This window comes from Pseudophryne corroboree, chromosome 1, assembly GCF_028390025.1.
Source record: "Pseudophryne corroboree isolate aPseCor3 chromosome 1, aPseCor3.hap2, whole genome shotgun sequence".
In the NCBI taxonomy this organism is placed as follows: Eukaryota; Metazoa; Chordata; class Amphibia; order Anura; family Myobatrachidae; genus Pseudophryne; species Pseudophryne corroboree.
In genome coordinates this window covers 959,552,148-959,578,964 of record NC_086444.1, presented here as the reverse complement: position 1 = coordinate 959,578,964, position 26,817 = coordinate 959,552,148, and the positions used below count along the sequence as shown (strand labels likewise).

At 41.7% G+C, this 26,817-nt stretch overlaps 1 protein-coding gene across 2 annotated transcripts in view; it reads right to left on the bottom strand.

Moving 5' to 3' along the window:
- The window catches only part of FSTL5 (follistatin like 5), a 1,009,581-nt gene that overhangs the window by 32,486 nt on the left and 950,278 nt on the right, over nt 1-26,817 (bottom strand). The gene's annotated exons all lie outside the window — the stretch shown is intronic.

Here is a 26,817-nt window from a genome sequence, read left to right as displayed (position 1 = left end):
AGGAAGGTGGGCTCATCTTGGGCGGCTGCCCGAGGGGTCTCGGCATTACAACTCTGCCGAGCAGCTACGTGGTCGGGGGAGAACACGTTTGTAAAATTCTACAAATTTGATACCCTGGCTAAAGAGGACCTGGAGTTCTCTCATTCGGTGCTGCAGAGTCATCCGCACTCTCCCGCCCGTTTGGGAGCTTTGGTATAATCCCCATGGTCCTGACGGAGTCCCAGCATCCACTAGGACGTCAGAGAAAATAAGATTTTACTTACCGATAAATCTATTTCTCGTAGTCCGTAGTGGATGCTGGGCGCCCATCCCAAGTGCGGATTGTCTGCAATACTTGTACATAGTTATTGTTACAAAAAAATCGGGCTGTTATTGTTGTGAGCCGTCTGTTCAGAGGCTCCTACGTTTGTCATACTGTTAACTGGGTTCAGATCACAGGTTGTACGGTGTGATTGGTGTGGCTGGTATGAGTCTTACCCGGGATTCAAAATCCTTCCTTATTGTGTACGCTCGTCCGGGCACAGTATCCTAACTGAGGCTTGGAGGAGGGTCATAGGGGGAGGAGCCAGTGCACACCACCTAGTCCTAAAGCTTTTATTTTTGTGCCCTGTCTCCTGCGGAGCCGCTAATCCCCATGGTCCTGACGGAGTCCCAGCATCCACTACGGACTACGAGAAATAGATTTATCGGTAAGTAAAATCTTATTTTCAGGGTAACGACACTTCGGAAATGTGGGATGCTTTAAAATGGTTACATGATAACAATATTCACAAATTCATTCCCATGGGCAATAAACGCAGGAGTACTAAACACAAACCAATGTGGCTTAATAAGGAGGTCAAAAAGGAAATGGCTAATAAGAGTCATCCTTTCAAAGCATTTAAATCAGTTGAAGGAGAGGAGGCATTCCATTATTACAAGGAATGCAATAAAAGGTGTAAAAAGGTAATAAGAACAGCTAAAATTGGAAATGAAAAGCAAATCGCTATAGAGAGTAAAGACAATCCTAAAAAGTTTTATAAGTGCATAAACAGTAAAAGGATTAAAAAGGAGAACAAAGGCCCATTAAAAGATGAACTGGGAGTCTTGATAAACGATGACAAAATAAAAGCGGATATACTGAACAAGTTTTTTTCATCCGTATTCACCAGGGAGGATCGGAAGGTGATAGTAGTGCATAACGACAGTGAAGGTAATGACTCTTGGCTAGATGCTTTTTTAAGCAAGGAAGTAGTCCTGGAGAGGCTAAGCAACATTAAGATTAATAAATCACCAGGCCCAGATGGTTTTCACCTGAGAGTTATTATGGAGCTTAGGGCACAGCTAGCCAAACCCTTGAATTTGATTTTCTATAGTTCAATTAGATCAGGTATGGTACCGAGGGATTGGCGTATAGCATGAAGTAGTGCCTTTATTTAGAAAGGGCTCTAAAAAACATCCTGGGAACTATACTCCAGTTAGTATAACCTCTATAGTGGGTAAAATATTGGAAGGAATTTTGAGAGATACAGGATTATCTGCAAGTTAATAAGATTTTTAGCAAGAGTCAGCACGGGTTTGTAAGGGACAGATCATGTCAAACTAACTTAATTAGCTTCTACGAGGAAGTGACTAATCTCGACCAAGGCAATGCAGTGAATGTTATCTTTTCAGATTTTGCAAAAGCCTTTGATACAGTGCCTCACAGGAGACTGATCATCAAATTAAGGGAACTCGGCATATGATATACTATTTGTACATGGAAAGGTAATTGGCTGGATAACAGAGTACAAAGAGTAGTGGTCAATGGTACATTCTCCAGCTGGGCACCATTAGTCAGCGGAATACAGTACCACAAAGGTCTGTACTTGGCCCGCTACTGTTCAATATAGTTATTAATGATCTAGGAATAGGTCTGGGTAGCACAGTGTCAATCTTTGCAGATGATACCAAACTGTGTAAGGTAAATTATTCAGAAAGTGATGTGGAGTCTCTACAGAATGACTTACTTAAACTTGAAACCTGAGCCTCTAAATGGGGAATGAGGTTCAATATTGAAAAATGCAAACTTATGCGCTTTGGGATTAAAAACAAACTTGCATCCTACACACTTAATGGGAAAAATATAGGGGTAGCAGTAGTGGAAAAAGATTTGAGGGTCATTGCAAAAATTGTTCAATGCTCTTTGCAGACAGGCATTTTTCCTGGACCCCTAAAGGAAGCAATTGTTAGATTGCTTCTTTAAAAAACCTACAGACCAACTACAGACCAGTATCAAACCTTCCTTCCCTAGGAAAGGTTATTGAGAAAGTGGTTGCAAATCAACTGGAAATCCGCCTGACAACCCATGATATTTATGATCCATTCCAATCAGGCTTTTTGCCTCTTTTCAACCTTATTAACTATGTTACTATAGGGGCATGGCCAGCACTCTGTGAGCTGCTGGCATGCCCCCAGTCCCTCTGTCTCTCACTGCTGCCCCCAGGTGAGACAGCGGGACAGTTTTTTTTTTGGGAATGTCACACGAAAATCGGGACAGTTAGGAGGTATACACTGCTTCATGAATAGACCCCTATATTACTTTTGCACATTTTAGTGAAAGGCCTCTACCAGATCCCTTGTCCCTGGATTGGAGTTTTGGTACTATACTATCCCGAAATAATCAGGCGCCATGACCTGGTCTACCACTGCTATGCAGATGATACACAACTGTACTTGTCCTTTGCTCTGGGCACTGATAACCCAATAGCAACCCTAAATGGCTGTCTAGCTGAGCTACAGGAGTGGATGAGCGCCAGTTGGCTGTGACTGAACCCAGATAAAACAGAGGTCCTTATGATACGACTGCAACATCAAAGGACAAGACTGCAGCATAGCCAACCAACTGGACTTACACTCGGGGATTCAGAATTACAGACCAGTGATCGTGTGCGGAATCTTGGCGTTGTCCTGGATGGTGGCTTGACACTTAAACATCAGATATCAGCCACAATCAAATCCTCATTCTTTCACCTGAGGAACATAGCCAGAATCAAGCACTTAATTCCCTCAGATGATATGCCAAAAGTCATACATGCATTTGTATCATCTCGATTAGACTACTGTAATGCCCTCTACCTTGGTCTCCCAGCAAAAGAATTGCAACGCTTACAGCTGGTGCAAAACACAGCTGCCAGGCTGTTAACCAACCAGCCCCGTTCTAGCCACATAACACCCAAACTTTACTCTCTTCACTGGCTGCCTGTAAGATGGCGAATCATCTTCAAAATTGGCTTACTGAGTTTCAAATCATTACATGACCAGGGCCCAAGGTACCTGAAGCAGCTTCTGACCCCATACTGCCCCACTTGATTACTGTGATCTGTAGATGAAAGACTTTTAGCAGTACCTAGAATCTCCCGTAACTCATCTGGGGGTCGAGCTTTTAGTCACGCGGCTTCGACTCTATGGAACTCACTTCCCCGCACAGTGCGAGAGGCCCCAACTATAGAATCCTTCAAAAGTAGACTCAAGACTTTCCTGTTTACTCAACCATTTCCATAATGTCCCTTTTATTATCTTCATGCTTCTGGATTTTATGAAAATGTACTTCATTTTTTTTGTACTATATTATGCTATGTATCTGTTAAGCAACTTGAGTCCTATTGGAGAAAGAGCGCTATGTAAATAAAAATATTATTATTATATTATTAATAACAGTCAACAATGTCAAAATGCAGCATAAAAGGCAGGTAAAGTGCTCACATGCATAAAATGGGGCATTGAGACAAGGGACGAGGATGTAATCCTGCCGTTGTACAAATCATTGGTACATCCACACCTGGAATATTGTGTTCAGTTTTGGGCACCATATTATAAAAAAGATATCAGGGAACTCAAAAGAGTGCAAAGGTGAGCTACTAAGCTGATAAAAAGGTTAGAGACATTGGAATATGAGGAAGGCTTACTAGGTTAAATATGTATTCCCTTGAAAAGAGGAGACATTATTAATATATTCAAATATGTAAAGGGTCAATACAAAGAGTTAGCAGGGGATCTGTTTATTAATAGAAGTCTGTATAGGACATGTGGGCACTCACTGAGGCTGGAGGAGAAAAAATTATCTACAAATCGTAGGAAGTGGTTCTTCACCGTAAGGGCAATAAGGATTTTGAACTCCTTGCAAGAGAAAATAATAATGGCGAGCTCTGTAAATGCATTTAAAAATGGATTGGACAGTTTTCTAGCTGAGAAAAGAATCCAAGGCTATAGCATTTAATATATTGACATTAAGTATATGGGTGTGATATGACATATAGTTGTCAATAGGTACAAAACCATTATTTCGGCTGGTGCATTATAATGTGCACTGCTTAATACAGAGTACAGGTTGAACCCGATGGGCTTTTTGCCTCTTTTCAACCTTATTAACTATGTTACTATGTTACTATAGGGGCATGGCCAGCACTTTGAGAGCTGCTGGCATGCCCCCAGTCCCTCTGTCTCTCACTGCTGCCCCCAGGTGAGACAGCAGGACAGTTTTTTTTGGGGGAATGTCACACGAAAATCGGGACAGTTAGGAGGTATACTTTACACTGCTTCATGAATAGACCCCTATATTACTTTTGCACATTTTAGTGAAAGGCCTCTACCAGATCCCTTGTCCCTGGATTGGAGTTTTGGTACTGTACAGCGCAGTGACCTATAATTTTTTTTTGCCACTATAAGCAGCAGTATGAAATTGTAATCATCACTTTTAAATCCAGATAATTGGTAATTAGGCACTAGATCTAGGTAGTTAAATTAATATGATATTTTGGAGCTTGCAAAAGTGTTTAATTCTGTTCCACAAAACAAATTGTTACAGTATCTAAGAGGAGGATGCTAGCATCAGGGGGAAAGTACTGTACTGTATATATGTGGTTAGAAATTGGTGATGGATAGAAAAGAAATAATAGTTATAAAGTGATTATATTCAGACTGATTTATCAGTAGTCTATTACATGCATCATTGCTCTGCCTGTCATTTTCAATCTGTTTAATAACCTTTTCAATGGCCTAGGATGCAAGGTGTCTCTATTTGCTGATGACACTATTCTCTGCAGGGATATTATCAAAGAATAATTAAGTGAAAATGGCAAACTTAGCTGTGAAATGGCAAATTAAATGAATGTAGATAAAAGTAGGGTTGTGCAACAGTGATAATATATGTAATGCACATTATGTTTAACTAGAGATGTGCGTGGACCCAAGGTTTTTTTTTTTTAATTCACCATCATGTTTTGGTTTTGGCTTAGGCAAAACTACCCTCAAGTGTTTTGGTTTGGATTCAGATTTTGTTTTAAAATAGATTCAAAAAAACAATAACTAGTCATAAAAATCGATAAAAACAGCTAAAATCATGTACATTTTGTAATCCAAAACCTGAAATTCAGATATAAAAGCCAAATTCAGAATCGCAGGAAGATTTGAACTGGGACTTGGTTCAAATTAGAGATGTGCGGCAGGCACTTTTCGTGTTTTGGTTTTGGATCTGGATCTTCGCTCGTGTTTTGGATCTGGATTGGTTTTGCCAAAACCACTCTTTCGGGTTTTGGTTTTGGATCTGGATGTTTTAAAAAAAAAAACAGCTAAATCACAGACTTTGGGGGTAATTTTGATCCTACGGTATTATTAACCTCAATAATAATAACAACATTCATTTCCACTCATTTCCAGTCTATTCTGAACACCTCACAATGGGGGTCATTCCGAGTTGATCATAGCTGTGCTAAATTAAGAACAGCTATGATCTTCTTCCCTGACATGCGGAGTGGACGCCCAGCACAGGGCTAGCCCGCACGGCATGTGAGTCCGGCCCCCCCACGCAGAAGTGCAAAGGCATCGCACAGCGGCGATGCCTTTACACTTCAAGAGTAGCTCCCGGCTAGCGCAGCTTTTGCGTGCTGGCCGGGAGCTACTCATCGCTCCCTGGCCCCCAGCGGCTGCGTGTGACATCACGCAGCAACTGCGGCCCGCCCCCCATTCAGTTCGGCCACGCCTGGGTTGGCCAGACCAAACACACGAAACGGCAGCCAAACGCCGCCGTTCCGACACCTCTTGCCCAGCGATAACCTCTGCCTGTCAATCAGGCAGAGGCGATAGCATCCCTGCTACGGCCTTCGGCCGTCTGGCATGCGCCGGCATGCGCAGCAGGGTCCCGTTCGCTATGCTGCGTTAAAACGCAGCAAGCGAACGGGTCAGAATGACCTCCAATATTGTTTGTAAGCCAAAAGGTTGCACCGAGGTAGCTGGATGACTTTAAGTGACAAAAGTGTGTGGCACAAACACCTGGTCCATCTAGGAGTGGCACTGCAGTGTCAGACAGGATGGCACTTTTAAAAACTAGGCTCCAAACAGATCATCATGCAAAGAAGAAAAAGAGGTGCAATGAGGTAGATGGATGACTTTACTAAGCAACACAAGTGTGCGGCACAAACACCTGGCCCATCTAGGAGTGGCACTGCAGTGGCAGACTGGATGACACTTTTAAAAACTAGGCCCCAAACAGCTCATCATGCAAAGAAGAAAAAGAGGTGCATTGAGGTCGCTGGGTGACTAAGCTAAGCGAGAAAAGTGTGTGGCACAAACACCTGGCCCATCTAGGAGTGGCACTGCAGTGGCAGACAGGATGGCACTTTTAAAAGCTAGGCCCCAAACAGCTCATCATACAAATAAGAAAAAGAGGTGCAATGAGGTCGCTGGGTGACTAAGCTAAGCGACACACGTGTGCGGCACAAACACCTGGCCCATCTAGAAATGGCACGCAGTGGCTGAATGTCAAAAGTGTCCCGCAATTTTTCGAGCCACCAACAGCATCTCCTGCACGCCCCTCTCATTTTCTAAAGAGTTCTGCACCACCAAATTAACTGTATGTGCAAAACATGGGATGTGCTGGAATTTGCCCAGATGTAGTGCACGCACAATGTTGGTGGACTTATATGGCATTACCCCGTGACTAATACCGCAGTATCCCTGGACTTATACGGCTGCACCACTGGACTGGACTTATACGGCAGTACCCCTGAACTTATGCGGCAGTAACCCTGGACTTATACAGCAGTACTCCTGGACTTATATGGCTGCACAACTTGACTGGACTTATATGACAGTACCCCTGGACTTAAATGGCAGTTACCTTGGACTTAAATGGCAGTACCACTGGACTTATACTGCAGTACCACTGGATTTATATGGCAGTACCTCTGGACTGTACTTATATGGAAGTACCCCTGGACTTACACGGCAGTACCCCTGAACTTATACGGCAGTACCCCTGAACTTATACGGCAGTACCCCTGAACTTATACGGCAGTACCCCTGGACTTATACGACAGTACCCCTGGACTTATACGACAGTACCCCTGGACTTATACAACAGTACCCCTGTACTTATACAGCAGTACCACTGGACTTATATGCCAGTACCCCATAACTTATATGGCAGTATCACTGGATTTATATGGAAGTACCACCTGACTTATACAGCAGTATCACTGGACTTATTCGGCTGCACCACTGGACTGGACTTATATGGCAGTACCCCTGGACTTATACGGCAGTTCCCCTGGACTTATATGCAGTATCACTGGACTTATATGGCAGTACTACTGGACTTATACAGCAGTACTCCTGGACTTATATGGCTGCACAACTTGACTGGACTTATACGACAGCACCCCTGGACTTAAATGGCAGTTACCTTGGACTTAAATGGCAGTACCACTGGACTTATATGGCAGTACCACTGGACTGTACTTATAAGGAAGTACCCCTGGACTTATATGGCAGTACCCCATAACTTATATGGCAGTACCCCTGGACTTACACGACAGTACCCCTGGACTTATACGACAGTACCCCTGGACTTATACAGCAGTACCACTGGAATTATACGCCAGTACCCCATAACTTATAAGGCAGTATCACTGGACTTATATGGAAGTACTACTGGACTTATACAGCAGTATCACTGGACTTATTCGGCTGCACCACTGGACTGGACTTATATGGCAGTACCCCTGGACTTATACAGCAGTTCCCCTGGACTTATATGCAGTATCACTGGACTTATATGCAGTATCACTGGACTTATATGGCAGTACCACTGGACTTATATGGCAGTACCTCTGGAGTTATATGGCTGCACCACTGGAATGGACTTATACGGAAGTACCCCATGACTTATACAGCAGTACCACTGGACTAATATGGCAATACCACTGGACTTATACGGCAGTACCCTATGACTTATATGGCAGTACCACTGGACTTATACGGCAGTACCCCTGGAATTATTCGGCTACACCACTGGACTGGACTTATACAACAGAACCACTGGACTTATACGGCAGTACCCCTGGACTTATACAGCAGTACCCCTGGACTTATACAGCAGTACCTCTGTACTTATACAGCAGCACCACTGGACTTATACAGCAGAACCACTGGAGTGGACTTATACAACAGTACCACTAGATTTATACACCAGTATCTCTGGACTTATATGGCAGCTCCACTGGACTTATACAGCAGTTCCCCTGGACTTATACGGCAGTTCCCCTGGACTTATACGGCTACACCACTGGACTGGACTTATACTGCAACACCACTAGATTTATGGCAGCACAGGACACCACCACTGGACTTATGGAAGCACAGGACACCACCACTGGACTGATGCAGCACAAGACAGCACCACTGCACTGGACTGGACTTATACAGCAGCACTGGACTTATAGCAGCACAGGACACCACCACTGTGACTGGACTGATGCATCACACGACACCACTACTGGACTGATACAGCACAAGACAGCACTGGAATGACATAAAAGAGCAGGTTGCCACCCCATGCGCCACATCACTTTCCTGCACAGACACTGAGAAGACATGTCCTCTCGCTACACTCTCCAGGACTGGAATGAAAATGGTGGTGATGCACAGCTCCTTTATGGAATCCCAAACCCACGAGAATCCAACAGCAGGATGATGACGTTTTGGCTTGTTTTGGTTTCTGAGTCTGGCGGAAGTCCCGAGCCGGACTCAAATCCGGGCTCGGGACATGATGTTCAGGGGGTTCGGTTCTCAGGGAACCAAACCTGCTCATCCCTAGTTCAAATTGGATCTTCTCTGGAGAACCAAACTTGATATATATTCAGTACATATACATATATACATATGGGAGTTTAAATGCCAGAGAACTACTTGCTGGAATCACAATTATATGCTGGTTACCTTTATTTCAAGTGACACACTTTGTTACTTTTAGATTTCATTTACATTGTTTTCTATGTGACTAAGGACAGGTTCAATTACTGTAGCACAGGTTGACTCATTCGGTCTATTTCCCCCAGGGATTGATCATATATTGTATGCAGTGGGGACATGCACTAGTACATGCAGCGGGGTTCTGAGTATTCAGAACCCCACCCCTGATAGGACATTTGTCTTCTACATATCTACCATGGGTCCACGGCCTGCAATCAAAGCCTCACTCCTCACAGGATAAAGCGGCAATTAGTGAGTTTATGGAGAGGGGCTAATATTGCATGATTCTACAAGACATTGGGGGTTATTCAGATATGGTCGCAGATTTTGCTATCACAGCAAAATCTGTGACCATACTACTTACATGTTAGGGCCGCCCATCACAGGGCAAGGCTGCCCAGCGATGCTATCACAACTCGATTGCGATCGCATTGAATAGAGGATGACCCCTGCAGGTACCGCTGTCATGTTTCCTATTGCAGGAAACGCAGTCAACGTCATCGGCCAGCCCCACAAACGGCATGTCTACATCCTTCCGGATCTTAAATAGGCTTTAGGAAATCTAGGAAACATTAGATTAGCTGATAGTAACCTTTTATTAGGGAGGATAAAGCCTTAACCCCAGTGAAAACACACACGCTTTTGCCAGAGAAAGATTGTATCACCCATTAGTGAATAGACTCATATACACTTATACAGTATATATATTAATTTACCAATTACCCATTGAATGTGTGAAAAACATCACCACTCGTTCGTCTTGTAATTCTATGCAAAACAAAAAGAAAAGAACTAAAAAAGTTTATGCAGTTAGCATTTTGTATAGCTAATCTTTAATGCATAGTAAATGCATGATGCACATGCTGATGCATTAAGTATGCCCAGTTAATGTATCCCATGGGTGCAATAGCCCTTGGTAAATCTGTACAGTATCTATTATGTGACTCACAATATGCTCCTGCTTTATGTTACCTTTTTAGTAGACTTTTATTACAGTAACACTTGTAAACTAGCATTATGCTATCATAAGCACAGCATTTCTGTCTTTCCCAAAGCGTACATTTTACATTTGTCAGCTAAGGCTGCTGCACATGTGTGTGTGTATATATATATATATATATATATATATATATATAGTATAGAAAAAGAGGAAAAATGGCACCCCAGGGGTTTACAAATACCCTTATACAAAGACTATTGCTTAACAGGATTTGCAATCAATATTTATACAGGTTTTTAAAACACATAACGGACTGTACTTTTCATAAAAATTTATTAAAACAATTATACAGAAACATGAAGTATATCCATCATTATTACATGTACATTATGATGTAGTTTCTCCTACAGAAATCCATCAATGGGATATGGAGGAAAGAAGGCAACCTTTCTGTTGTATCCTTATTCTTCCTCATTAAATATTCGGAGATAACATCATCAAGAAATACAGTTACTGTATTTCTTGTTGATGTTATCTCCGAATATTTAATGAGGAAGAATAAGGATACAACAGAAAGGTTGCCTTCTTTCCTCCATATCCCATTGATGGATTTCTGTAGGAGAAACGACATCATAATGTACATGTAATAATGATGGATATACTTCATGTTTCTGTATAATTGTTTTAATAAATTTTTATGAAAAGTACAGTCCGTTATGTGTTTTAAAAACCTGTATAAATATTGATTGCAAATCCTGTTAAGCAATAGTCTTTGTATAAGGGTATTTGTAAACCCCTGGGGCGCCATTTTTCCTCTTTTTCTATACTCTATTTTCTTTGCTCAGTTCCTCCTAACAAGGAACTCAGAGGAACCAAGCAGCCCATCCTAGAGATAGCTATACCTAATCGCCTATTTTGAAACCAATTAGCGCTGGAGGAGAGTGTTTGTGGAATATATATATATATATATATATATATATATATATATATTAAGATATTTATCTACTGTTTGAACACATCGATCCAAACACCCCTGAAGATAAATGACTAATCAACATGGTGAAATTACAAGGTGCTCTGGGTGTGTCACAGACTACCCATTTCCTAAGAGGAGCAAGACAACATTGATGATGATGCTCTTCAAATTCAGCAGCTCCGCTGTGTCACTATGTCACACAGAGGCATGCAGAGTGGCTTTCGGATCACAAATCACATAATGGATCCAAGAGCTGCTGTCTGCATGCAATGGAGAAGCACACATTAAGCAGAAAGTGAGTAGCAGAGCGTGTACATAATTTAAACATGGGGAACTCTGTGGCATAACATGAATGGAAGCACTGTGTGGAATAAGGCATGATTTTGATTCGCATGGAGAAGGCAGGAGAGTCTATAGGCGGTCACTTGTCTGCAATTTTATGCAAATGCTGCTACAAACTCCTTTACTTGTCACACTACCATAATACGCCCACTGAATGGATCACTTTTACATGCACTACTAGCTACCCTCTAGTCACCGCCCAGGAATGCCCATTACTTTTCCACTACAGTACATTGCTGATACAATCTGACCCAAACACAATAGCACCTTTGTGCATACAGATGCACATGTGCCATAGAGGTTTCCAGAATTTTGTGTACATGGGCAGCTGCCAATAATCAGTCAACTACAGTATGTGATACTGCATGAAACTCAGAACCAGGCCCATAGTGTTAACTGGGGGTACAGCAGTGAGGCATAAGGTGAACTAGGGCCAAACAGTTTGACATAATTTGAACTAGGGGCACAACAGTTCTGGTATGATGTGAACTGGAGGCATTGTGTGGCATAAGTGAACTGGGGGCATAACAGTGTGGTATTATGTGAACTGGAGGCATTGTGTGGCATAAGTGGACTGGGGGCGTAACATTGTGGCATATTGTGAACTGAGGGCACAACAGTCTGGCATAATGTGAATTGGGGACACAACAATGTGGCATAATGTGAACTAGGGGCACAACAGTTCTGGCATAATGTGAACTAGGAGCCCAACAGTTCTGGCATAATGTGAACTGGAGGCATTGTGTGGCATAAGTTGACTGGGGGCGCAACAGTGTTGCATATTGTGAACTGAGGGCACAACAGTCTGGCATAATGTGAACTAGGGGCACAACAGTTCTGGTATAATGTAAACTAGGAGCACAACAGTTCTGGCATAATGTGAAGTGGAAGCATTGTGTGGCATAAGTGAACTGGGGGCACAACAGTGTGGCATAATGTGAGAAGATGTAGGGCCTCATTCAGAACCGTTTGCACGCTGCATTTTCTTGCAGCCGTGCAAACGGGTCTGAACTGTGCATGTGTGTGACTAGCGACGGGGATCGCCGAAGAGAGTGATCGCAGAGGCGATCGCAAGAAGATTGACAGGCAGAAGGTGTTCCTGGGCGGCAACTCACCATTTTCTGAGAGTGTCGGAAAAAACGCCAGCATGTCCGGCCATTTCCTGGGAGGGTTCCTGACATCAGCTTCTTCAAGGATCATCGCAGTGGATGAGTAAGTCCTGGGCTGTGCAGAAACTGCACAAACTTTTGTTTGTGCAGCTCACTGCACAGCCAAATGCAACCCCTCCCCCTGTAGGTGGCGATTTCCTGGTCGCAGCAGTGCAAAAAATAGCCTGCGTTTGACCAGGTCTGAAGTTGGCCCATTGTCCCTAAGCTTTAGAATGGATTGCAAGGATAATGTATTGGAGAAGAAAACTGGAAGTGGAGTGATTTGTCCCTGTCTCGACTAAAAGTAAAAATAATAAATGCCTTAAGCAAATACTTGGCATGAGGTGTGTCACTCTGCCAGCGATTATCCCAATCAGTACAAAATGTGTTTTATATGATTCCTGGTGGATAACATGCCTGGGCTATTTGGGCCATATTTGTACTCTTACACCTTCAATTTTCTTTTTGTCAAGGGTAAGAGCTTGCACAGTCAGGGTATAGCCATCTGTCTTTATTTAATTTGAATTTAGGCTATTTTGTTTGTGTTGCATGCATTGGTACATTAACAAGAATAAAGGACATACATGTTCTTAAGTATGCTGCATTGAAATGTCTTGTTCTAATTATAAGTAATAATAAGATTTATTCAAAAGAAAATATTCAACATGATGTTCAAATGGTCACTGAAAATATCATTAAAACTTGGATATTTTATTATATATGCTTTCAAATATTATTGATCACAACTTGTAATATTATATCTAATGTGATCCCCCAAACTTAGGATAATCTGATCAATATTTATATTTAAGAAACAGTAAGAGATTTGAAAAAAGATGTTGTGTGCAATACCTCTAATACCATATCAACATTGATTATAATAATTACTAACCCTCTGCACAAGTAGTATTGGTTGTGTATACTTCCTATCTGATAATTATCAGGGTAAATCAGTTTTAAACTGGATGGTATGTCATATACAATTTATTACAGTGTATAATACTTGTAATTATTTGCATTTGTTTGTATACTGTTATCTATTTACTTGTACTTTTCACATTTATCATTTAAGAATAAAATATTCATACTGTCAGTTTCTGGCCAATGCAGTAAGCGGGCTCTGCTCTGCAATGCAGGGAGGCGCTGGGTTGGAGTGGTGCCACACCCATCTTCTCCATTTGCAGGGCACAAGCAGAGATTTTGTTACCAGTGGGTGCCCGGTGGCTCTTTCACTGCAGCTCCACCTTCCAGCTCTCGCAGTGTGTGTAGGGAGAGAGATGTCATGATGTATCTCCCATACTGCAGAGCACAAGGAGCTGTCGGATGGTGGCAGGCGCAGAAGTGAGGCATTGTGTGTAAGCAGCATTACTTTGGGCATTATGTGTAAAGGGCACTACTACTGTGGGCATTGTGTATAGGGATACTACTACTGTGGGTATTGTGTATAAGGAGCACTACTAGTGTGGGCATTGAGTATAAGGGACACTATTGTGTGGCATAACGTGTTTAAAGGGCACTACTGTATGACGTACTATAATTTGAATAAGGGACACTACTACGTGGTGTTACGTTCATGGTTTTCTCAAGGCATTTAAAACTGTATACTTTGGAATCCTGCTCATTTTCTTCTGTTTCAAATTCCAATAATTGTATGAATACTGTTTTTTCTGTCTGATGTAATATTAAACTATGCTTTATTAGAAAATAACTTTTAAAAGAAAAAATGTATAATCAACAATTTTTTTCAGAATTATTTTCTAAATATATAAAAATTCTGCTGGCTGTCTCTGCTATTGCCATTTTGATATGGCAATAGCAATAAGAGTATTGCATTTGTACATGTTCTGAAGTGATTCTTAAAATAGGCATCCCCATGCTTTGCATGAAAGCACAGAAGCCCTTATGGTAAAGATCTCATGTCTGCACCAGTTATGTAGACTAACTGTTATCCTTATTGGGGCTAATTCACACCTGATCGCTAGGCTGCATTTTTCGTACAGCGGGTGATCAGGTCTAAACTGTGCGTGCGTATGCACAACAATGCGCAGGCACATCGCACGGGAACAAAGCGGATCGCCGCCCAGCGATAGGTTTGTGCAAAGGATCCATTCGCACGGGCGTTCGCAAGGAGATTGACAGAAAGAAAGCATTTGTGGGTGGCAACTGACCGTTTTCTGGGAGTGTTTGGAAAAACGCAGGCATGTCCAAGCGTTTGCAGGGCGGGTGTCTGATGTCAATTCCAGTCCTGAACAGGCTGAAGTGATCACAGTGGCTGAGTAAGTTCTGGGCTGTGCAGAGACTGCACAAAATCTGTTTGTACAGTTTTGCTACACATGCGTTCGCACACTTGCACAGCTAATACACACTCCCCCTGTAGGCGGCGACTAACTGATCGCAGCAGTGCAATAATCGGGATACGGTCATTAGGTTGACACCACTTAGGTCAACAGTCATTAGGTCGACAGGGTCATTAGGTCTACAAGGTCATTAGGTCGACATGTACTAGGTCGACAGTTCAAAATGTCGAAATTAGTTTTTCAATTCCCCCCCCCCCCACCCCAATTTTTGGACTTTTTCATACTGTACGATCCACGTGGACTACAATTGGGAACAGTAACCTGTGCCGAGCGCAGCAGTAGTGGAGAAAGGCACCTTGCCCGAAGCATGACAAGCGAAGCAAGCCATGCGAGTGGACATGGTGCAGTAATTGGGGACCTAGTACATGTCGACCTAATGGGAACCTAGTACATGTCGACCTAATGACCATGTCGACCTAATGACCATGTCGATCTAACGCATGTTGACCAATAGTGGTCGATCTAATGACTGTCGACCTAATGACTGTCGACTCAATGACCCATACCCCAAAAATTGTCTGCTAGCGTTCATGTCTGAATTAGCCCCCCTGTCCATTAGATATTCTGTAGTATACCCATGGCTGTTAGTGTCTTGTAATGATGGGAGATGGGACAGTTACTTTATAAGTCATAAAATGTATTTGTCATGTCATCTATCCTGTCAAAACAAATTTATTTTCAATTATTTTTAGTGCATACAATTATTTGCATGCATTGCCCATTCCACTTGTGTACACTTACTATTACTATTCATGCTACAACACATACTGTGTTCACCAAATTTAACTCAAATGAGATGATCCCTTTATGGTTATTACATACAGTATATGCTTTGTGGGTTGCTTCCCTGTTAGCACTGTCCCAAGATAAGAGGTGTATCTTTTGGAATACAATATTAATGTGTTTTCTGAATCAGGAATTCCATCTACCAATCTGCAGATGTCTGTAAGACCAAGAAGTTCTCTAATAACTCAAGCTAATTACTCAGATGGAGGGAGTTATTTATTAACACAGTGAAAAATCTAAAATATATTAAATCATAGTAATCAAACTAAAATTAGACTAGACTGTGTCGGATGGTATACTCTACCTTGAAAATAGAAGTGCTATTCTAACATACAGATGTAGCTACACTGATCATGGCTACATCTGTGGCTGACAGGCACTCTCAGCACGGCTAGGCGTGCCTGCATCTAGCTGTGCCAAGCTGCGTATTCAGCCGCCCCATTCATTTCAAATGGGGGTGTGCGCACGCACCCCGCAAATGAATCCACAGAACCAGTGTGCATACGCAGGCAGTGGAAGTAAGACACTCCCACTGCATCAATATTGTGGGCACAGCTAGCGGGCAGGCAAGCTCCTGCTACTCACGGTTTAGTCCAGTTTTGTCAGCAGCCCTTTTCAGCAAAAATGTGTGAAGATACATCTGTATAAGCATATGTTAATTAATAGCCCTTTTTGAATACCACAGTGCAATCAGTTTTAAAAGTGTCCCAGGGCTATAGTCCAGCCAAGTGATTTTAGTCAATCACCGTCCTGCACATAAGCATATTGCTAGCTTAAGTTTTGTAGTGTATTAATCAAAATTGTTCTCACCACTTCAATAGTATTGCTGTTATCCACACAGTACAGTATCAGAAGCAGTCTTTGTTAGTGGCCTTTTCCATACATGGGACTGGGTTAGAGCGAACACCCGATTAGATGTTAAACATGTGCTCCAATCAATACTCATATCCCCGGCTGCAGTCTGGATGTTTCTCTGCTCTCCTCTATCAATGCCCCAATACTGATATAAGATCTCCACTCCAGCACTCTCTGTTTAGCAGTGATCACAATGGTAATTGCCGGTGCAGGTCCTCCGTTACATCTGTGTATGGCAGTATAGAAGATAGCAGGTGGTAGTCAGGGTCATCGCCAGCGCACCCTAACCGATTTCTCCATCAGCAAGTGCAGTGTATGTTTAATCAGAGGAGTTTTTATGTTATAATAACACCCACCATCACAGCCCAAACTTTGACAATTTTTTAAAACTAGTTTATGCACCAATTCAAGCCTCACCCCTGTTATAGCTCCACCCACATTATCCACAGCTCTGACCTCCAAATGAGCCCTGCCTATTTTGTCAGTTCTGAGCCCCATATTTTCTGATGGCAGCTCTTTCCGTATCATCCATCTATTGCACAGCTGAGTGGGCAGTTTACCCTAACTTGTTTTTTAGTTTATGGTTTCTATTGACAAGTCAAGGGAGAAGGAAGTGCAAACGCGCATACTTCCTTTCAACACTCTATAGAGCCTTGAGCCACTTGCCTGGTATGGTCGCATTGATTGCTGATATGGCCGCAAACTATGTAACCAGTCAGATACACAGAGTGACCAGCTGCTGGAAGATAATGTTTTAGCAGCAGCCAATCATAGAGGGAACTTTCAGCCTTCCAGCACGCTCCTCCAGTGTCTGCTGTTCTGCTAATCACTTCTTATCGGCCAACACAGCAGGAACCCTGACACTGCGGCTGCCTCCCAGAAAATGTAAATTAACACCCCCCTCCCCCGCCCAGCCCTTCTGGTGGCTTATTAGATAACCAACCACTTGAGAAATAAAAACTGCGATGGTTGCAATGGTTTCTGATTTTTGATGTTCCAGTGGTGATAATCTGATATTTTGTTGTTTGGAAAAAACAATATTTTACAAATATTAATGTTTTGTTCTTTTAATAAAATCCTTTAGTATAAGTTTAAATATATGCTTGTCAGCTAATTCACTAATAAAAAAAAACTCAACAATTTGTTAGCTGATTTTTGGAAAAACAAATTTGCCGGTTTAGTGGTTAACTGGCTCTGCATACTATTCTCAAGTTTTGACACTTTTCTGCCATTCTGAATGCCATATGTCTATGCATTAAGTAGAAAGTGTGCTCTTGTTATGTCAGTCAGTACATTGTGCATATATCTAGCAATAGTGTCGGACTGGGGCATGTAGGGCCCATCGGGGAAATGCACTAGTAGGGGCCCATATTAGGGGTGTGGCCAGTCTGCAGAAAGGGTGTGGCCTGCCACCTCATTGGTTTGACTAACCATTAGTGAGTGCAACTTTTGGGCCCCTTCATAAATATATACAGTAATTCAACTGCTGCATGCATGATAATGTACTAGATTAATAACAGCAATGCACTGTAGAAAATACACCATAGTCCAGTATAACCTAACATAAGTATAATGTATAATTCAAGTGCACAGTCTAGAACCAGATCATTAGAGCATTAGGGAGACCACCGGTGGTTTCCCCTGTACCCCTGTGGGCAAGTCCAAGCCTGTCTAGCAATCATTTATAGATTTGCTTACAAAGGGCCTTCATGTAACCAATGAATACTCTTCCAGGCCCTGTTTTGCAATAGTTCATATTCTACTTAAGTATTTAACATTGCACTAGTTCAATAAGTGTTCTTTTAAGTAATGTATATCTGATGAAAATCATCATTGCTTTTGAAAATAACTTCTACAACTACAGTAATCTGTTACTTAAACATTTGTGTTGCACTGAACGGTTGTGCCTGATATGTTTGAAACCCCATTACTGTATGAGAAACATTTTATGAAATAGTAGACAATCTTTGCTTAGGCAAGGTCTGCATATCACAGGAACAAATTGAAATATAAGTAAAGTATAAAGTTTCAGTAAAATGTTATATAAGTAAAATAAATCTCTGGGTGGTTTAAGAAAATATTGTGAAGCAATGTTGGAAATGACTTTCCTGATAGAGCATGAAAGAATTATTTTATAATGTTTAGAAATTATTCCAGATTACTGTGATAAAGTAGATTAACAAAAGACTACATTTTCTGAGTCTAACAATTGGGCCTTCATAACAATCATTCTTATGTAGCCGACCACAAGACAAAATATTCAAATGCAGGTGAAAATGCCTATTATTTTGTCAGAAGCTCAATTAAATCCTCTGAGAATGGGCAAGAGTTATAATTTTTTAGTTATTCAAGCATGTATAATTTACTGTAGCAGTGCACTATATAAAAGGGAGATCTAAAATGATGAATAACTTAAGATATCTTTATATACAGTAAAATAAAGAGCCTGATGCAGAGTTGATGCTTTTATGTTTGTTGGGCATATCTTTTTTTTTTGCCACTGAGCATGCTCAGGAACCAGGCGGGAGCAAGCATGGCAATCTGAAAACTGTAGGTGTTTCAGGAAGGAACGGATTTGTGGAGATGCCATACTGACCAGATCATCAAGCCCATTAAACACAATTTGGAAGATGAACTACAACCATTCACCAAAGATTAGGTGTTGGAACCCCGGACTGTACTAAATCTGCATTCATAAAGAACCCCACAGATGGAAATTATAGTGCCTTAGAGAATAGATTTTTTTTTTTACATTTCTGTCAACTGTTAATCTTTAGATAAAATAAGTAGTACCATTTATGTGATATTACACTTACTGATGTCAAACAACTGTCAGTAACAGTTTGCTATGTCATGGGATCTCTGTTTGTCCATTGCCCTGTTTTGCAGTAAACAGTTGAAGACACATGCCGGTGTCTCGCTACTTTGCTAAAATAAATGGTCAAATATAACAGGTATGGCTGAGGTTTTTGGATCACCTGAGAAAATGTGTGGTTACTGGAACTGAATTCTTTAGGGCTGATGTGTTTTGTGTATAAATAGGAAGTCTGATCTGGGCAGGACAGGATACTCAGAGGATAAAACAGTTGTTTTTGTGACTATAAGAAGTGGATTACTGTAGGTCAATAATATTTATGTGTTGCTGTGCCCACATGGATTTGGATGCAGGGGGATTGAACAAAATAGCTAGACATTGCCATAAAAACAGGACTTTTTACTACTACTCTTTATTCTACAGTATGATGCAATTTTCTTTTGACAGATTTCCATTAATTCATAAAAGATGATTTCACCAGTGACATTTACATACAGATTTCAGAATAGGAATCAGATTTATTGGCCAGGTGTACTCATGTACACTAGGAATTTTTTGTGGTACAATGCATTGCCAAGCAGCAACATAAAGGTGGAATACATAGCATAAGAAGGGGGAAAAACGTAGCATACATTACAAACATTACACGTATGAGTTCATACTGCACTATGCAACTGTACGATAAACTAGACATATTATAAATGTTAGACTATTATATATTGTTCAACTGGTGGACAGCTAGTGGGAAGAAGCTTTTAATGGATCTGGTCGACTTCGCGGGAATGGACCTGTAGCATCTGCCTGATGGAAGCAGTTCAGTTTGTGACCTGGGTGCTGCATATCTGCCACGATTTTCACTTCCTGACCCTTGACTGGTATAATTCCTGGATGGGAGAGAGGTCAGCCCCAACAATCTTTTCAGCTGTCCTCACCACCCTTTGCAGCCTCCGTCTGTCACTCTCATTGGCAGCTCGATACCAGACTGTGATCGAGGAACATGATCACTGTGATCACTCTATGATCACTGTGTAGACGATGAACAGCAGCTTCTACGGGATGTTGAATTTCCTGAGTTGCCTCAGAAAGAATATGCGCTGCTGGGCCTTCTTTACGACAGTGCTTATGTTGGGTCCTCATTTGAGGTCTCGGGAATTTTTTGACCCTAGGAATTTGAAGGAGTCAAACCACAAAACCGCGCTGTCGGCTATTACGAGTGGTTGCATTTTTGGCAAGCATTTTAATAACATTCATTTTAATGATGTATTACCATCTGTCCTGAGCTAGAAACAAGCACAGTATCAATAATCACCAAATGCCCATAGCCAGGAAATAGCACTGTATCTGCCGATGGTATTGTGGGCTTTTAAAAAATATGTTTTCAAACTGATCTCTTGCACCAGTGATAGGGCTGGCGTATACAGTGGTATTTAGAAGTTTGTGAACCCTTTAGAATTTTCTATATTTCTGCTGAAATTTGGCCTAAAACTACCTCAGATTTTCACACAAGTCCTAAAGGTAGATAAAGAGAACCAAAAAAAAAATGAGACAAACAAAATTAGAAGTGCTCATTTCTTTATTGAGGAAAATGATCCAATATCACAAAGCTTTGAGTGTCAAAAGTATGTGAACCTTTAGGCTTAGCAGATATTTTGAAGGTGAAATTAAAGTCAGGTACAGTATTTTCAATCTATGGCAGGGGTGGGGAACCTCCGGCCCGCGGGCCGTATAAGGTCAGCAAAGCCGTTTGTTCCTGCCCACCCGCTGCTGTGTGTCAGCGAGACATGCCACCCCTCAGTTCGGCAGCGGCATGTCTCGGCTATCAGTGCAGTGAGGAGAGTGCAGCTATGCCCGGCAGCAGTGGCAGATAGGATCTAAAACCAGCCACCGGTTCATAAGCCAATCAGAGCTTGCGGACTGGCAGCCAATCAGGAGCCACTGCTGCTGGTCTGCGAGCTCTGATTGGCTCTCGAAACGACGGCTGGTTTGAGGTTCTACACACCGCTGCCCAACGTAGCTGCACTTTCTTCCCTGCCTGGTCCGGGGTCCCTGACATGATACACGCTGCCAGGCTTAGCACTAAAGCGCAGGAAAGGCGCATGCTGCGCTCACCTACCTTGACACATAGCAGCAGCGGTGAGCAGCACAGTGGAGTGGGGGGGGGCATGTGGGGGGCAATGTGTATCTGGTACTGTGGGGCATTTGTATATCTTGCACTGTGGGGGCATTTGTGTATCTGGCACTGTGGGGGCATTTGTGTATCTGGCACTGTGGCGGCATATGTGTATCTGGCACTGCACTGGCATATGTGTATCTGGCACTGCACTATTGGGGGCATTTGTTTATCACATCCCATTTTAATTTGCCACTCCCATTTTTTGACATGCACATTAATGGGCATAACTACTGGGGGCATAACTACTGGGGGGCAGGGTAATTTTTAAGTTGATAATTTTTGTATGGCCCCCGAAGGATTTTATAAATATCCAAATGGCTCTTGGTAGAAAAAAGGTTCCCCACCCCTGATCTATGGGATAACAATCAGGTGTGAGTGGACCACCAGACAACCAGTCTTTTTATAAGAACAGGAATTTGTCAAAGTCTGATGTTCCCAACACATGTTTGTGGAACTGTATCATGCCATGAATAAAGGCGATATCTAAGGACCTCAGAAGAAGAGTTGTTGATGTTCATCAGGCTGGAAAAGGTTACAAAACCATCTCTAAAGAGTTTGGACTCCACCAATCGACAATCAAACAGATTGTGCACAAATGGAGGAAATTCCGGACCATTATTAGCCTCCCCAGGAGTGGTCAACCAATAAAGATCATGCCAAGAGCAAGGCATCTAATAGTTTGCAAGGTCTTTCAAGCCGACATATATGGGCATACAACTCTGCATATGGGTGAATATCCACATTTGACAACATGAACATGTTTGGAAGCTGTAATGATAAAGATGCATCCTATTATCTTACTACAGTATGCATAACTGTCATAGTGTTCCCACTAGGAAGTGGACAGGGCAGAGCACAAGAGGGAAGGAGGCAGCATGCTAATCTGAAAAGGTGATGCAGCCACCTGGGGAGGGGGGAGCAGCCCCACCGGCATCACTAATGGGGGCAGTGCGGCTCCCTATTTGTGTCACAAATGGAGGCGTGCCTGGCCTCTGTCACTAATGGTTGGCGTGCCCAGCACTTATGAAGTGCTGTGCTACACTCATCCTCTCCCCTTAATGTGAATAGAGCATCTATTCACGCAAAATCAGCGACAGGATGTTTTAGCAGGGCACTGATAAAAGGGCAGGGTGTATATTGACCTTGAAAAATCGGGCAGGGTGCAGTGTTAAAACAGCCTACAGTGGAGACAATGTTATATTCATGTCAGTATTGCCTGTCTTCCATGTCCTTTGCTGATTTTTTCTGTTTGCAGTGTGACTATATTGAATCACATCCACTAATTTTTGTTCTACCGATTTGTGATTGTCATGAATGCACTCACTCTCACTCACATACCCTTTGGTGGGGATGTAGTTACTGAGTTAGAATGTTGACCCCAACATGCCGACATGCTACAACTGAGCAGTAAGGCATTGCCACCACCTCAGCTTTAGTACTTTAAACATGATGCTTTACCATCATGTTTAAGGTTGTAAAAAGCTGAGATGATTATGACTTACAGGGCAGTAGTAGCATGTCAGCATGTTGGGATCCATATACAGTGGGGCAAAAAAGTATTTGGACAGCCACCAATTGTGCAAGTTGACCCACTTAAAAAGATGAAAGAGGTCTGTAATTTCCATAATTGGTACACTTTAACTGTGAGAGACAGAATCTGGAAAAAAAAACCAGGAAATCACATTTTATGATTTTTAAACAATTTACTTGTATATTCTTGTGGAAAATAAATATTTGGACACCTACCAAGCAGCAAGATTTCTGGCACTCACAGACCTGTTACTTCTTCTTTAAGAAGCTCTTCTATCCTCCACTCATTACCTGTATTAATGGAACCTGTTTGACCTGGTTATCTGTATAAAAGACACCTGTCCACACCCTCAAACAGTCAGACTGCTGCCTCTCCACCATGGCCAAGACCAGAGAGCTGTCTTAGGACACCAGGGCCAAAATTGTAGAGCTGCACAAGGCTGGGATGAACTACTCGACAATAGGCAAGCAACTTGGTGAGAAAATATCAACTGTTGGCGCAATTATTAAAAAATGGAAGAAATACAAGATCACTGACAATCTGCCTTGACCTGGGGCTCCATGCAATATTTCACCTCGTGGGGTTTCAATGATCTTGAAAACGGTGAGGAATCAGCCCAGATCTACACGGGGGGACCTGGTCAATGACCTCAAGAGAGCTGGGACTACAGTCACAAAGGTTACCATTAGTAACATACTTTGTCGTCTTGGATTGAAATCCTGCAGCGCCTGAAAGGTCCCCATGCTTAAGACAGCACATGTCCAGGCCCATCTAAAGTTTGCCAGTGACCATCTGGATGATCCAAAGGAGGATTGGGAGAATGTAATGTGGTCAGATGAGAGCAAAATCAAACTTTTTGGTATAAACTCCATTCACTGTGTTTGGAGGGAGAAGAATGAAGAATGGCATCCCAAGAACACCATACCCAGTGTGAAGCATGGGGGTGGAAACATCATGCTTTGGGGCTGCTTTTCTGCAAAGGGGACAGGACGACTGATCAGTATTAAGGAGAGGATGAATGGGGCCATGTATCGTGAGATTTTGGGCAAAAACCTCCTTCCCTCAGTAAGAGCATTGAAGATGGGATGTGGCTGGGTCTTCCAGCACGACAATGACCCCAAACACACCGTCCAGTCAACTAAGGACTGGCTCCATAAGAAGCATTTCAAGGTCCTGGAGTCTCCAGACCCCAACCCAATAGAAAATCAGTGGAGGGAGTTGAAAGTCCGTGTTGCCCGGTGACAGCCCCAAAACATGACAGATCTAGAGAAGATCTGCATGGAAGAGTGGGCCAAAATACCTGCTACAGTGTGTGCAAATCTGGTCAAGAACTACAGGAAATGTTTGACCTCTGTAATTGCCAACCGAGGTTATATTAAGTAAGTATTGAGTTAAACGTTTTGATTGTCCAAATATTTATCGCCAAGAATATACAAATAGTTTAAAAATCATACATGTGATTTCCTGTTTTGATTTTTCAGATTCTCTCACAGTTGAAGTGTACCTATGATGGAAATTACAGACCTCTCATCTTTTTAAGTGGGTCAACTTGCACAATCGGTGGCTGTCCAAATACTTTTTTGCCCCACTGTACCATTGCTTCCCCCACCCCTTCTGCTTCTTGACATTCTGTTGGTCAGCCATTTCAAACATCTTCATTGTTATTGTAATGTTTTGCACTTATGCTTTGTACTTATGCTATGGATAGCTGTTTTTAATTGTACTTTTGCATTATATTTGTTTTTTTTTATATTTACCCCCTTGTATGGTGCTGCATTAACTTTGTGGCACATAATAAATAAAACATATAATAATAATAATAATAATAATAATAATAATAATAATAATAATAAAAAACATTTTGCATTCAAATCTATATTAGCACCATTTGTCACAAAATGTCTCCGTTTAACATGTCGACAGTCAGCAGGTCTACAGCAGAAGGTAGAATGGGTAAAATGTTGACATCTTTAATGTCAACATCAACAAAATGTCATCACTGACAGAATGTCAACATAGAAAATGTTGACATCATCATAATGTTGAAATTTCCATTAGCCTTAAGGTTAGGGTTAGTACTAGGGATAGGGTTAGCATTAGGACTATCTTTAGGTATAGTGCTACAGCTAACACTAGGGTTATTTAACCATTAGGACTATAATTACAATCAAAATACATTGTCAATATATCAACAATACTGATATGACATCAATGTCGACACGCTGAATGTCAACATGAATAATGTCGACATTGCTACCATGTCAAAATACAGAATTTTGACCATGTCAACATTGACATGTCAACCTAATAAATATAAACATTGTGAATGTTAATAAATATACTACACCCAAATGAAGACGATACTTTTACAGACTTTTTCCTCCCCTCTATACAGTTCACTGAAAACACACATGTTCACTGAAAACTCACCTTCTGTGCTCAAGCAAACCATTGCTTATGTCTGTTTGTGTACTATTTTAGGGGCATGTGTATCAAGGCTTACAGAGAGATAAAGTGGAGAGAGAATACCAGCCAATCAGCTCCTAACTGCCATGTTACAGGTTGTGTTTGAAAAATGACAGTTAAAAGCTGATTGGTTGGTACTTGGTACACCTCTTCATCTTTTAGTTATTTTAAAAAATAACTTGGTAATACAGTATCTTTAAACTATTTTCCCTGCTACTGTATATATTCTCTAATATTTTATTTACTTTAACTACAGTTTGTGTTATTTGGCAAGTGTACAGTTACAATATACAGTAGTACAAATTCATAGTTGAAATGAACATGAAGCCCAATGTTCAATACAATGGGGGTAATTCTGAGTTGATCGCAGCAGCAAGTTTGATAGCAATTGGCCAAAACCATGTGCACTGCAGGGGGGACAGATAGAACATGTGCAGAAAGAGTTAGATTTGGGTGGGTTATTTTATTTCTGTGCAGGGTAAATACTGGCTGCTTTATTTTTACACTGCAAATTAGATTGCAGATTGAACACACCACACCCAAATCTAACTCTCTCTGCACATGTTAAATCTGCCTCCCCTGCAGTGCACATGGGGGGTAATTCCAATTTGATCGCAGCAGGACATTTTTTAGCAGTTGGGCAAAACCATGTGCACTGCAGGGGGGCAGATATAACATTTGCAGAGAGAGTTAGATTTGGGTGTGGTGAGTTCAATCTGCAATCTAAATTGCAGTGTAAAAATAAAGCAGCCAGTATTTACCCTGCACAGAAACAAAATAACCCACCCAAATCTAACTCTTTCTGCAAATGTTATATCTGCCCCCCCTGCAGTGCACATGGTTTTGCCCAACTGCTAAAAAATATCCTGCTGCGATCAACTTGGAATTACCCCCATGGTTTTGCCCAACTGCTAACACAATTTCTGCTGCGATCAACTTGGAATTACCCCCACTATCTTCTCTCAGTGCGATTAATAATGTAGTAATTGTGCCCTGTGAAATGATCATTAAACCAACTCATTTTTATTTATTTTTTTGTAAAATATCTGTAAATATCTGTAAATAACATTGGTAAAATATACTTGTAATAGTTTCAGGATGACCAGTTCCTTAGCCATGTTATCAAAATGTGTACAACTTAGTTATACCCTCTTTATACTT